This window comes from Grammomys surdaster, unplaced genomic scaffold (genome assembly GCF_004785775.1).
Source record: "Grammomys surdaster isolate TR1022 unplaced genomic scaffold, NIH_TR_1.0 146, whole genome shotgun sequence".
NCBI lineage: Eukaryota > Metazoa > Chordata > Mammalia > Rodentia > Muridae > Grammomys > Grammomys surdaster.
The window spans coordinates 2846717-2858067 of record NW_021604604.1 but is presented as its reverse complement, the minus strand read 5'-3'; positions in this window follow the sequence as shown (position 1 = coordinate 2858067).

The following is an 11351-nucleotide window of genomic DNA, read 5'->3' as shown; positions in this document are numbered from 1 at the left end:
CCCACCCCACCCCCCGCAGCAGTGTTCGGTGTTTTTACAATTCTATACCACACTCTATTAAAGGACTTAGTCCTTCTATTTCCACAGCATTTGTCTTGGTCTGTTCTTGCTGGCAAACCAAGACACCTTGGATGGACAACTTACAAAGAATAAAACTTGATTTATACCAGTTCTGGAGAGAGGAAGACATTGGCAGCAGCAGTGACTGCTGAAGGCTTTTCTTGCCTTCAAAAATGGAACCTTGTTACTTTCTTCCTGTGTCCACAGGATGAAAGGGAACCACATAGGTTTCTTCAAGCCTTCGGTAAGCACATAATCCAACTGGTTGGAGCAGAGCCCTCCTGAACTAAAGGTTTCATGGTTAACATTACTATGTAGAGATTAAATTTCAACCTGAGTTTTGGGGATATGTATTGGAACCTTAGTGCATTCCAGATGATCTTGAAAACTGAGGTCTAGTGTATCAGTCAGCCACACATCTGCCAGCTGGGCCCCAGCACTGCCATACAGGGAGGCAATATGGAGGCAGGTAGCCGCCACTGAGATCCTGGACTTCACTCCCATCTCCAGTAATCCACCCCTATCTCTTTCATGCCTTCCCCTTCCTCCTCCTAGTTCATAGATTCAAAAGAGAATTAGAAGGAGCTCATTGCTTCAGGTTCCTCAGCAATATGGATCTTCCCTAATCTGCTGTTCCCCTCTCCCTGCACTGACCCCTTTGCCTCTGGCCTGTACTACTGCAGGAAGTGAGCAAAGCCTTGGTTTCTACTCTTTGGCTCTCTATCCTGAATGGCTGTACCTGATGACTGCAGTAATGTCCACCTTCCACATACCTTAGTGGTTTTTTGAAGTATGTGTGAGAGATTATCCAATGAGTTCTCAGTCCTTCATTCTAGAACTCATGATTTCCCATTTTCTGGTTTCATGTGTGGGACCTGGATAGGAAGTTCCTTCCTAACATCCATGCCTTTGGTAATGTTCACTCTCCAAATCATGTGTTCCTCCTTTAGGGTTCCTCTCCTACTAGCTCCATCATTGGATGCCCTTCCCAGAAAGTCCTCCTTGTCTGAATTTTTCTGAGTATTCTAGGAATGGAACATACTTACTAGTAAGACCAGTAGCAAGGCTATGGACCTGGGCTTTCATGAAATGGATCTCTTGGCTTTGCTTAGAGTCTCCTCTCTTGGATTCTGACAAGGCAAGCAGGATGAGAAGATAATGGTCCTCACCATGACAGATATTTACTCATCTCAAAATCACCCCTTTCATGGTACAGCCCAGCATCAGCAACTCTTACACTTGGAGAAATTGAGTGAATATATTTTTCTTGGCCTCTTGTGATTGACCTTCTTCATTGACTCATTCAATCTCTACTTGAGACCTTGGAGAAGCTAAGATTGTCTCCCAAGAGCCTTCCACCTAAGAATCCAAGGCATGAACACACACACACACACACACACACACATTCAAGCACACATGCATACATGTACATACATGTACATACATCCACATACATGCACACACACACTTTGCATGGCAGAAGTACAAGAGCAGCCATCTTTCAGCCATCTTTAGCTATTTCTATTTCGGGGAAAGTCAGGGAACTCATACTTGCTCTGTATCTCTCCCCCATTCCCCAAGACCTGGAAAAACAGTGGCAACTGCTCAGTATAACTGCGCAGTGCTAAGTGATCTTGAATTTGAAGCAGCAGCAGAAGCATCAACATCAGCGAGTTCTGTCCTGTTTGCTGGGAGCTGAGATAAGAACATTTCCCTCCAGCTTTCCCAGTGATTCACTAGCATCTAATTCCAGACATTTAATCACCAGATTCTTAAAATAGAAAATCCTGTTTCTCTAACTGATCCTTGACTACTGACCACCACACCAGCAGATTCTAAGAAGGCAATAAGTCTACACTGAGCCCAGAATCTATTTCCCCTCACCTAGACCCCACCCACACCATTTCTTACAAACATGTCCCCTTAGCTCTGTTATTTCCCTGACCAGCCATGACCAGAATATGCCTTCTATTTGTTGCTTTAGAACCTCAGAAGTAGCTTCTGGGGGGAACATTTGTGCTACCTGTATACTTTTAAAATAATTTTATACTTAATGAACGTTTCCCTTTTTTACAAATGAGTGAGTATGTATGTGATGTTTTTGCACACACATGTGGGCAAACCTACATTTATGTGCAGAGGCCAGAAAAAAATTCAAGTTTCTGCTCCTATCACTGTGCACCTTAATCCTGTGAGACAGCCAACTAGTCCCAGTGAGCCCCTTGCCCCACCTCCCACAGAGCTGAGGTTATGGGTATATACAGGCACACCTGCATCTCTATGCGCTTGGTGGGGATTTGAACTCAGGTCCTTATACTTGTGCAGCCATTTCTCTATTTCTCACCCATTTCTCTATTCCTATTTATTGGGAATGAGACAGGGTCTCGCTATGTAATTTAAGCTGTCCTCAGTCTCACTGTATCCTTGCCTTCGCCTTCCCCTTCATTCAACCCAATGCTGGAATTACAAGCATGCTCTGCCAAGACCAGCATCTTTCTGTCATTTTAATGGAAACTTCCTGGAAGGCACTTGTTCTCACATTTCCCATTTGCCATGCCCCTTACACACAAATCTGAGGATGAGTTCATGATAGCTCTTTTTTCTTTAGAGCAACTGCAAGTGAAGACAGACACGGTGATTATTTTGGTGGATTGGGTAATGTTTCAGATGATAGCATCCTCCAAGGTGAGCGGCATGCACTGTGAAATGGATGGGGCTTGCCCTGCTGGAGAGAGCCCGAGAGCCAAGATGAAGATTGCTGAGTGCAGACTCTGAGCCTGTGGCCAGGCTTTGTCTCTGTGGGCAGCAATTCTTCTGGGGAACTCCCTCAGGTATTTCTGCAGCAGTGTCAAAGGAATTGTATTACACGGTGCTCTATCCAATTAATCCAGAGGACTGAACACGATGCTTGAGACACTGGAATTCTTGACTGCAGAAATCTCTGGACAGTGCTCACACTCTGGCACATTAAAGTGCCCTGACTGTATTGAAGAAAACCCTGAGGCAAAAAGCAAGGAAGGTGAGGAGTCCTCTTCTCATACGGCGTGAGGGTTTCTAGTTCGCAAAGCATTGCTTTTTTTTTCCCTACGACATGGTTTCAAATGCCAGGAATATTTTGCCCACATCACATGTCTTCTCAATGATCTAAGCTGTAATGCAACTTAATTACCCAGCCTGGCAAATTTGTTGCAGGGAGAGACCCGCAGCCTTGCTCAGCGCAAAGCAAAATGTATTCATTCACTGATTCCAGTGATGTCTTTGTTCTTTTCTCTGAGTTGGGAAGACAGATCACAGGCTACTGTTTTTCCAGCAAGGCCAAGGCTAGGATGGCTGTTGTTGTCCATGGCTGTCATCCCAGCACTTGGAACATGGAGGCAGGCAAACTTGGGGATTGAGACTGGTGATTACATAGAAAAACTCAATCTAAAAAAGAAAAAAATCAAGCTCTAAATTTTTGATGTAGAAACAGACGAGAAAAGCTCAACTGACTGGTAACTCTAGCCATTGGTGGCATCCACTGGGTATAGCTTGGACTGGTACCTTTCACTCAACATCTCCTGGAGGACTGAGCAACACTGTATAATCTGTAAACTGTCCTGGATGTTGGTTGTGATGGTGGTAGTGAGGATTTCCACCTTCCCTCTCAAACTGCACCTCATGGACCCAAAGACTTTTAAAGATCCTTAATGTGGGATTCCATTTGGGGTGGAAAGGGCTGAAAGACGATTGCTTAGAATAGTTTGTAATGTGAATACAACTTAAGTACCATCCTGCCATTTCTGTATTACAGAGGCGGATGGAGAGAAGCTGCAGGTGCATCTCTTTGCCAGGATCTATAGTGGCATATTTTTGGAAGACTGTATAATGGAGTGCCCATTATACCATAGGTTTCATGAGATAATTATGAAGCACTAAAGCCAATCAGCATACTAAACTGGTTGAATATGCTAGCATTCTAATTTTGTATAGAGGGTGATTACTGTTATTATTATTTATAGAGTTCGGTAAGTGTACATATACTTTATAACCACGTAGGCAGATAAGTCGCTGTGCCTGGAGAGGCCCAAGTTTTAATCATATGAATTAGACAGTGTAACTGGAAAAAACCCCACAACCCACCTACTCTGCACAAAAATGGAAGGAGACTGCCTGGCAAAGAGGGCTCAAGAAATAAGTGTTTGGAATGGAACGGCATGACAAAAGCAAGTGATTTTCTATGTTTTTTTTTCTCTCCTCTCACTCCTTTTGGTAATAGCAGTGGTAGTAACACGTTTTTTCTATATAGCTCAGGCTGGCCTGGAACTTAGTATGTAGACCAAACTGCTTTGAAATTGAAATTTCCAAGAACCTACCATCCAAGTGCTGGGATTGCTAGTGTGTGTTCCCATTCTTGGTTTCAAGCAAATGTTCTTCCAGATCTACATTGAAGTTGCTTTATACAAAGCAAGAAGAGCCAAATTAGTGTAAGGAAACTCATATTAAACTACTTTCTGAAACTTTCTAAGAAACTCTACCTCTTTCTTCTGAATTTGATTCTCCCTAGTTTACTCCGGTGGATGGCTGTGTTCCCAATCACAATTCAAAGGGGACGAGGGGGAAGGATTCTAGTCTATCCTTCAGTGGCAGTCAAGTGTGGAATGTACTCGATGCTCTGAGTTTGTTCTGGCTAGAATATTTTGCCTTCACTCAGTCAGTGGGACAAACAGAAGCTTTGCCACTTGTAGCATTTTCTTCACACATAGGCAAATCTATACATAGAAGCACATGTTATAAAATCCTCCCACCCATTAAGGCAATCCAGCCAGACTCCAGCAGATAACACTGGGCTGTCCCTTTACTGCTGCTCTTCAGGTTTCATGATGTGGCAAAGAAGTTGCTTGCCAGGTGCACATTGTGAGTGTAAAGCAGGCCTGATGACAGGCTCACTGTGAGTACCTGGGTGGAAGTTCTCTTACCACACAGGGACAAGTGTGTAAGCAAAGTGCCATGAGCTTTATGTAACAGTATAACTGAATACAGCTTTAATCACAAACTTACGGCCAGGCTGCAATTATACATAAAGTCCTGGGTTTTCCAATTGTCTCCTAGTTACTCTTTCTCTCCCTGTCCCTGTCTCTTTGTATGTTTGCATGTGTAATATATGCATGTAGGTGCATGTATACATGAAGGATAGAGGAGGACATGGCTATCTCTATCTCTTTCCACCTCATTCCATTGAGTCAGGGTCTCTCATAGAACTGAAAGCTCACATTTTATCTAGGCTGGCTGGACACTGAGCTCCTGGAAGCTGCCAGTTTCCTTTCCACAGCTCTGGGGTCTGAGTGTGAGTGTCCATCCCCACTTTGTTTATTTTGTTTTGTTTTGTTTGTAGGGTCTTGCCATGTACCATTGTTGGCCCCAGAACTCATCATGTAGAGCAGATTGACCTCAAACTCACAGAGATCTGCCTGTTTCTGCCTCTCAAGTGCTGGGATTAAAGGCATGCACCACTGTGCCTGACCCATGCCCGGCATTTATGTGGATACTGAGGATTTGATTTGCAAAGCAAGGAGCCTTACTCACTGGACCATCATTTTAGCTCTGTAATTACCATTTTAGTATAATATGTCACTAAATTATTACAAATGAATTGTGTTATTATGTCAACTTTTAGTTTTAGCTTGAATTATTTTATCTTTGACATTGTCATATCTCAACTAGGACTTTAACTTCCTAAAAGAAAAAATGCTCACTTAGATCAGAGGTTAACTCTATCAGAATTAGAGTCCATTACACATGTACCTCAAATATAAAGTTACTCATATACCAGAAAGAACTAAATATCAAGAGCAAACCTTAGTCCCCAGAGAAGTTCACAAAAAGGCTAATGCTTTGTATCTGATACATTTTTCTGAAAAGAACATTTTAAACAGATTTATTTTCATGAAGTCACATAACCTCTTCAATTGAATAGATTTATTAAAAATCATTTTGATTATAACCTACATGGTATATTTTATCTATTTCATAGACAAATATAAACACGCATATACAAATATTCTACACGAACACAAACAGATATGTTAACAATATTAGAAGCTATATGTTAACTGGGTTTGAGGAGAATTTCAGGAAGCTAAGTACTATGTAAAAAATATTTATTCTGATTTTCTTCCTTTAAAACACTGTGTTTGGTTTAGGGGACTTTTTGTTTAGTTTATTTTTGAAAAAGGGTTTTGTTACATAGTTCAAATTGAACTTGACCCTTTAGCCTTCCCACCTCTACCTCTGGGATGCTGGGATTCTAGGTGTCACCAGGACTAGCTTTTTTTTTCACCCAACATCGCTTTGTTATTAGTGTATAAGGTGAGAAGCTGCATGAAAGACCAAGAGAACTTATTCTTCTCAGGTAATAGGTTCTAGAAGGATAGAAGCAAGATTCTCCATAATTTTGCCAGCATATATCTACCAGTTTGGTTTAGGAATATTAATGTCTGTGGTGCATCATATGGAAAAACAGTTTGTCAAAGTCGTATTTCTTACCTAGGATCCACTGGCTCTGACTCCCTAAGAGTTCTTGTGTCTTTGTAAGTATGGTTGCAGATTGATGTGTTTGTACTGGGGTAGGGAGTTTATTCTCTATCCAGTTCCTATAATGTGTTTGGTACTTGAACTACTTGATAACATAGTCTGTGCTGGCAGCACAGTTGTAGGACATTGGACTCTGAGATGATGGATTTGGACTGTGGCTCCTCTCACACTGGTCTGGGGCAAAATGAGGAGTAAAAACTTGTTGGTCCAGAGTAAAATTAGCTGACTTTTTCATCTTACTTATCAGCAATAACTACACCCTGCTGAATGGATGTGCTACACTCTACGTAATGAAAAAGTATGGTGTTTGTAATGCACTTCAGACCATTCAGCCATGCTGTAGAAAATAACACGATTTCCTTTTTAAGGCTGAATTATAGTCTATCATTTCCATACTATCATTTATTCACCTACTAATCTTTGAACAGACATTTAAGTTATTCCTAAGCTATGTCTGATTTTAACAGTCATACAATGAGCATGGAGAAGATACAGGCATTGTTATGAGATATTGAGTTCATCTTCAACTACGTACCTGGGAGATGGATGGGAGGGTCATATGGTAGCTCTACTGTTATTAACTTTAAAAATATTTTTTTATAATGGCTGCATCTAATTATATTCCAACCAACATGGTACAATGCTCTCCTTTTTCTTATACCCTTGCCCACAGTTGTTATCATTTGTCCTTTTGATCATTGCCATCTTAACAAATACTGTGATATCTCATAGTAATACTAACTTGCATTTTATTTGATAATTAATGATGTTGAACATCTTAACCCATACTCTCTGGGCTTGTTTTTTAGATTTATTGTTAACTTTTATTTATGTGGGGTAGGGGGAGTGCTGATGGTGATATGCAAGTATGTCCCATGTGTGCAGGTATCTACAGGTAACAGAAGATGGTGATGGATCCCTTGCAGTTAGACTTACATGTGGTTGTGAGCAACCCAGTGTGGGTGCCAGGGACCCAACTCAGGTCCTCTGGAAGAGTAGAAAGCATTCTTAGCTTTAAGGTATCTCCTCAGTTCACCTTCTAGCCTTTAAAAAACAAAAACAAAACATTGTTTTCCTTGGAGAAATGGTTGGATACTTTGCCCATTTTTTTTTTTTTTACTTTGGGTCATTTGCTTATCTGCTCTTGAGTTATAAAGGCCCTTCATAGCCTGGATAGTAACCCATGTCCAATATGCATGGTGCAGAAACACCCCCAGTCCATATGCTCTTCTTCCATTCCATTGTTACTTTTTTTGTTGTCTAGAAGCTTTCCAGTTTGATGTCGTTCCATATATTGATCTTTGCTTTTGAAATTCAAGCTTTCAATATTATATCTAAAAAAAAATTGATGATCATATATCACTGGCCATGGCCAATGTCAAGGAGCCCATGCCCTGTCCCCTTCTTGGGGTTTCAGGCCTCATCTTGTCTTCTTTCCACTCTCACCAAACTATATGGTGTTAAGGGTCAGACTTCCTTCTTTTGGTTGCGGATCCAGCCCCACCCCAGCACTATTTATTGAGGGCCTCTCTAGTTCTTGCCGGTCTTCTTGCTGTGTTTGGGGGGGGGGACATTGATGGAAGATCTGTGCTTGGGCTTCTTTCTGGTTCTTGGTTTTGGTCCACGTATCCTCCTATTTGAAAGCTAGATTCTTCAGTGTAGTCATTTTATACTCTTTAAAAACAATCCAGGGAAGTTTTATTAGACCCTATGCTGGATCCTAAGGAAAGCAAACTCATGCCCACTGAGAAAGGGCTTATGAGCTTGGAAGAAAGACATACTTGCAAACAACCAATCTCATCAACATATACATATGGCTGACCTCAAGATGTGCACAAGATGCCATTCAAAATAAGGGAAGGAACTGCTTGTGTCTGTCATGTCAGACAGGCAAAATTTGCTGAGGACATGTCAGCCAGACTGTCACAGTAGCTGACTAATTTCCTGCATTAAATACATGCAGACAAAATCATGGCCCAGCTTGGAAGGTTCGCAGCTGTCACTTTCCAATTTTGTTTTCAAATCACTAATTTGTCAATGGCTTGCTTATTCCCACACTATTAATCTGAATTAGCATTTTCAGGGAACAGTGACTCCTACTGAGAAATTATGCTTTCGAAACTCACATAGCTAGGATCTGGTTATGTAAGACTTTCCTGGTGTCACCGTGCTTTCAAAATTACACCTTAAAAAATAGGTCACTTCCAGAAGAACCTGGAGGCTGATGGCCCTATGTCCCTCTCTGCTATTCCCTGCTCTCATTAGGAGGATATTGTATCTTTACGCTTTAATTATGCTATTTGTTTGTGGACTCCAACCTGTGGTTATTGAGGATATCCGTCATTTTACCTGATTAGCTCGATTTCCAATGTTTAAATGTGTGAGTCTTTAAAAATTAGTAGACTCAACATAGTAGCCACGGTTCCTACTCTTACGTTTAGTAAATATCCATTGGAGAACTGAAATTGGAGCTTCTTTATTGAACCCTCTTCTGAAACTTGAGAAAGTTGGATATTTAAAAAACATCTTGAAATTGAGGATAATTTTATCTCTTTCAATTCCTTCTTCTTAGTCTCCATTGAAATGATTTTAATATGTATGAGCACATCGGCGAGTAAAGGGTGTCTCCATGCAGGAAGGAAGATGCTTGCAGTTAAAATTCACTGCCACTCACCAGGACAAAATTGCTGGCTGCAGGACCAGTCACTGCAGAGCGCTCCTGAGCTGGACGCCAAGATACTGACAGCAGATCTGGCCTGGGCTGGAGCGCATTGCATACTTCGCTCCCACCGGGAAGTCCTCCCTCACCTGCAGCCAGATCCTAGTTGGCCCTGACAGCTGGGAGGAGTGCAGAGTGCAGACAAACAAAGGTCATACTAAGGGGACAAATGCTCCAGGAATAACCTCTCTCCATCCCAACACAAAGGCAATGTTGGACATGGAGGAAAGTTGGGTGGCTACGGAACTACCCTTGGAGCGTAAAGTCTTGCAAGGCTGCAAAGACAAGCTAGTTTCGCCCTTGACAACAGCAAGGGAATCTTGTTCAGAATTCTCACGCTAGTTGGGCGGCCTTTGACCTAGGACCCCGAGGATGGATCTCTTACTCCTTGCCCTTGACGGCTTTCGCTCGGGGCTCCTTCTTTCAGTTTCTGACTGTAATTCTCCCAGGCTCACAAAAAGGAGAAAGTTAGATGAGGACCTCCAGCTTCAGCGAACACTGTAACAATTAGCGGTCCAAAAGCCGGCTCCCTCTAGAGAACAAGCAGCCGGAGCTAAGGCTGAGAACTCCCAACTCTACCCAGACTGTTACTGGAGAGTAAGCATGCACTGTCCCATCATGGTTACCCCTTCTTTGCCTCCAGCGCAGCTTTTTAAAAGGAGTCCTGTGCAGCCTCCAACTTCCGATGCATCCTTTGCAACTCGGACCTCTCCCACCACTCTCACTGCCACCTTAATCTGTTTCCTTTGGTCTCCTCCAAACTCAACCCCAACTGGGAAGCGAGCGCCCCCAGCTGTTCACAGTAGCCCCTCAGCACTGCTTTGCCAGAGCTTAGATTTCGGATCCAGCTGCGGTTCCTTCCAGTCCCCAGCCCTGCGGGGCACACGCTCGCGTGCACACTCGCGCACTCACACTCCTGCTTTCTCGCTCACGGCACCCCACCCTCCGTGGGGCGGGAGGGAGGGCAGGTGACGTCAGGACTGCAGTCCCGAGGAGAGCGGCTGGAGAGGGCTGTGCGCTCCTTGCTGAGGATGCTGGAGGCGCACTCGGGCAGCCACCGCTCCTGCGCTCCTCCCTCTCCTCCACAGTCGTTGTCACGATGCGCGCCCGCGGGGGAGCCTCGCCAACCTCCAGGTGAATTGAAAGTCGTCTCCCCAGGAGGACGGAGAGGCTGCTGCAGTCCTGGCATGCACTAAAACTGCAAGTCGGACAGAAACAGCCCAGTCGAGGAGCGGGGCACACGGGGCGCAGCGCCCAGCGTAGCATCCCAGGGCTACTGAAGATAGCCGAGGCTCAAGCTTGCAACCAGATCTCCGCGCTGTACCCGGACCCTGGGCACGCTTGCCACCGAAAGACCCATTTTCTTTTCTTGCGCATTTCGCAGTCATAGCTGGCCTGGGGAAGGCGAGCACCGTGGTGGCTTCCTTCGGGTCGCCCAGAAGCAGCTGCTGGTGGGAGAGCTAGCTGAGAGGCACGGGGGCGGCAGCCTCGGCCCGAAGTAAGTGCAGCAGAAGTTTGCGTCGCTTCCCCTGCCGCTCCCCTTGAGCGAGTGGGTGGCTCGTCTCCTCTCTCTGGCTCCCATAAACCCGAAGGGAGACTTACCAGGGAGTCCCTGAGCGGGAAAGCAATCCTTTCCAGAGGGGACAATTACCAGAAAGGATGCCATTTGGATGCTGGGGTGCAAAGGGAGGAGACACCTATGGGGGTGGGCTGAAGGAGCAGAAAAGAGCCTGACCCTGGAGATCTCAGAAGGGAAAAGGGTTTCAGGAGAGGGAGGGAGGATGGAGTCACACTTATGCTGGTGACCTTGGTATGCTCCCCTAGAGTGTGGAGCCAGGGGATTAGGGGAGGTTAGAAAGCCCGGTACCAGGAGTCCGCTTGGCTTTCTAGTTGCACTGAACATAACATGAACATTCTAGTTGCACTGAAGGGCATGCAATCTGAGATAGCTGGAGGACAGGAGGAGAGAGAGAGAGAGAGAGAGAGAGAGAGAGAGAGAGAG